This window comes from Atta colombica, unplaced genomic scaffold (assembly GCF_001594045.1).
Source record: "Atta colombica isolate Treedump-2 unplaced genomic scaffold, Acol1.0 scaffold10, whole genome shotgun sequence".
Lineage (NCBI taxonomy): Eukaryota > Metazoa > Arthropoda > Insecta > Hymenoptera > Formicidae > Atta > Atta colombica.
The window spans coordinates 896851-900943 of NW_017259184.1; positions in this window are offsets into that span (position 1 = coordinate 896851).

The window sequence follows — 4093 nt, forward strand, 5'->3', positions numbered from 1 at the left end:
AAATATAATATAATATAAAAATATAATACAATTTTTATATTTATTAAAAACGTATTTATTTTATAATAACACATAAAAACGTATTTTATAATAACGTATAAAAACGCTTTTCAAATCGAAATAACACAAAATATCCGAAACGAAACGAGACACGTGTCCGATTCGAGTGACCTCACGGATTAGGTTAGGTGACATGTTCTAAATCCGTTCGTGTAACTGAACATTGGAACACATGAATGCAATTGCTCCAACCGCCATCTTATCTGTGATCCAAGATGCTCTCTGGGTTAATTTGGAGCATGCGATGCAAACAAAACCTATAATAATAAATGTTGAAGAAGTGATAGGAGTGAGAAAAGAAGAGAAAACGAGAGAGAGAGAGAGAGAGAGAGAGAGAGAGAGAGAGAGAGAGAAGGAGCAAAGAGCATTAGACATATAACTTCTCTTTGCTGTTAGATACTAATAAACGTAAACTGGATAAATTAATAAATCACTTAATGACATCAAAGATGTAGAAAATGTGTATCTTAAACTTGTGAAGTTGCTCCCAACTTTTTACGATATTTATTCTTTATATCATTCTTTAGATATCAGTAAGGATATAATAAGTAAAGATATAATAAGGCATCTGTAAATGTAGATATCAAATAACATTTTCTTGAATACAACCCTGCCTTGTGAATAAAGAGTTAAGATAGTGATTAACATCGAATAATGAAAAGCGTTTTAAATGTTTACAGGCCTATTATTTATTTGAATTTAAATTCGAATAGGCTATGCAATTTTTTTCATGCACATGCATACGTACGCACACACGCACGCACGCACGCACGCACGCAAGCACACACGCACGCATGCAAGCACGCACGCACGCACGCAAGCACACACGCACGGATGCAAGCACACACACACACACACACACACACACACACACACACACACACACACAGAATTTTAATTATATATTTTAAATGATACATTCCGGAAATATAAGTTGTAAGTTAAATTAATTAATAGATAGTTAATGTGTGTGGACAATGACCCTAAATAAATTTTATTATAAATATTTAAAGTATATATATATATTTAATAAAAAAATAAAAGAGTTACTTAGAATTTATTTGTTTACGTGGAATGAGACTTCGTGGCTCTTGCGTTACATGAAACGCACTTTATCTCTTTCCAAATGCTTTGTGGCTTATACTGCATAGTGCACTATTGTAAATGATGTAAATACTGCTTGTACAGAACATCTTGCTTTATTTGTCTTGTACAAAAACGAGCTTATTATACTCGAATGAGAAGATACATAGAAAAAAGAAAAAAATGTTGTCGTCTTCTTTAGGAACGAAACAGAACAACGACCGATGCGCGACAAAACATACATGCTCGAAGATGCACAAAGACAATCGGGTTGCTCATGTGATCTGGGGGGCGCATAGCGAATTCCGGCGGTGAGGAAAGCGCGGTAGAACAGCGGCTAGAGACATTTGCGTGAAGCGGATTTACCAAATTGTATCGGCGTTAAATATCGTTTCAAACTATTGACACTGCGTATACATTATTATTTTAAATAACTGTATTCTGACTTATTTCTTATTTAATATATTTTAAATAATATCTGAAATTTAATTTAATTTAATTTTCATTTTAAACAAGTCGTATCAGTTTTATGTTCCTATAATTTTATATTTTAAATAAGTTTCCGGAATTTATTTTATATTTTTTATTTTTAAAAAATCATAACAGTTATTTATTTTATTGAATTATGATTGTACGTAAGTTTAAAAAATTTTTAAAACACAAAATAATTTGCAGCTATAATAGTATCATAAATTAATTTTTTAGCTGAAAAATAAAATAACAAGATATTTAATTAACAAGATATTTAACAAGATATTTAAGACTTGTAACCAAAAATGTATTTAGCGTAAATTATTTCATAATATTAACTCTATATACCTTTGAGTCATTCATGTCCTGCGCATTTCTTTTATTTGAAATACTAATTGTAAGAGTACTTGGTCCAATACTAGTTTCTTTTCTAGTCTAAAAAAAGTTTTTAGAGAACATTTAGAGAACAAGTTTCTTGCCGATCTCAATTTATGTATATCCTTTAACTAGAATAACTTTGATGTTTATCTCTGGATCACAGCAGAATAGCTAAGGGGATTCTAACTCACGGATACAACAACCAGCAGATGACTCTAGTGTCGTGCGGATGGAGAGGGTGAAGATGCTTCTCTTTCACTCGTTATGTTCTTTCTTTAAACTATTGTCCTTTCTCTCCTATAAGATGCAGTTCTCTCTCTTCCTCTCTTTTCTTTTTTTTTGCACACGATTTTATTAAATAGATATGGTATTTATGATTTTTAATTTGCCTCAATTATCACCAATCGCATATGAGATGTAGATCCTACAACGATCCCAATATCCAGAAATTTATATGCTGTCGATGTCAATACATATTTCCACATCAAGATATGAGGTATGTAGTGAAGTTTCGATGTACTAGATGATATTTGAGAAAATGTGTTTTGAAAAAAAAAGAAAATATGTAAATAGATCTTATAAAAATACATAACATATAATACGCATAAACAAAAATATTTTATAAAATTAAACGAATTTACTGCCTCTTGCACACCTCATTCTGTTGAATTGGAACGTAATAGTTCATGGCCTGAGATATTTTATTTTTTCGGAGAACTTATAATTAGCAATAGTCTGAACTCTGTTGAAGCTCTCTGAACAATTGATGCAGTAACGTTGCTCTTCTTTTAAATAGTATTCCATTTCACATTTTTTTACACATCCTAAAAGGAGGAGATTTTTTTTTATATACATTATACTTTGAAGAAGTTGCGACGTAGTTGAAGAATACTAAATTGACACACATCATAAGAATGCACTCTAATATCTCTTTTATCTAATCGGCGCCAACGATAATAAAGTCTGTCTGTTCCCATTATCTTTTTTCAAAAATGAGTTTTAAGTATCCAATCTAGAATTTTCCTTATCTTAAAAAAATATGTAAGTTAATTTTTAATGTTACTATCATTAAGTCTAATGACACATGTACTAAGAATGCATTTTAATGATATCGAACCTTTTTTTATTTAAGAGATTAACGCCAACAACAATAAAGTATGTCTGTTCATGAAAATAATGTACCATCAATATCTCATTTCCATCTTTTGTCAAAAATGAATATCTTTTAAATTTTATATATCTTATAAATTTACATATCTTAGTTATCGGTATAGAAGACATTATTATGATTACATTAGACCATATTATGAATTATCTAGAGGGATACAAAAGTAAAAAATTCGATAATGGAAAAAGAATGGTCACAAAAATGCAACTCTTATCCTCAGTAGCATATAAAAATGGAAAGATCTGTATACACGCTGTCAGTAGTGAAACTGAAAGGTTTGAGGGAATACATAACGAATCTTCAATTTTTTCAAAATGTTTTTTTCTTCGAGATGGAATATGAAGATGTAATAAAAGTAGAAGCAGAACATGAAGCTTAAGAAGAATTAAAAATTGATTTAGAAGATTTAGAAGATGAATTTATAATTGAGAAGAAGAATCAGAATTAGAATCAGAATCACATTATGATATCGCGGACTCATGTTATGAAACAGTCATGCTAAAGTAACAAATCGTTCGGTAACGCGAATTGAAATCAATACTTTGGATGGAACAAATAGGATGTGCGTCATATATTTTATTATTTATATACTTCAAATCATTCTTCAGATAAATTTTGTTCATCATAAGAATGTATGATTTATTTTTACGTCTTTACATTGTTTGCCAATATATTATTAAACAATATGTATATGCTCATACATATTGACTGTATGTATTGTAAGAAATGCTGAAATCCACTGTCAAATATTATTATGCAATCTATGTCCTATTTGTACATGAAAGACATTTTAACGCAACTGTGCAAAAATTATACTTTTTAGTGACTGTGTGAAAATTATATTTTAGTGACTGTGAAAAACAGTACATTTTAATATGAATCAAATGGAGCGTGATTTCATAGTGCAAGTTCAATTAAATATGCGAGAAGAGT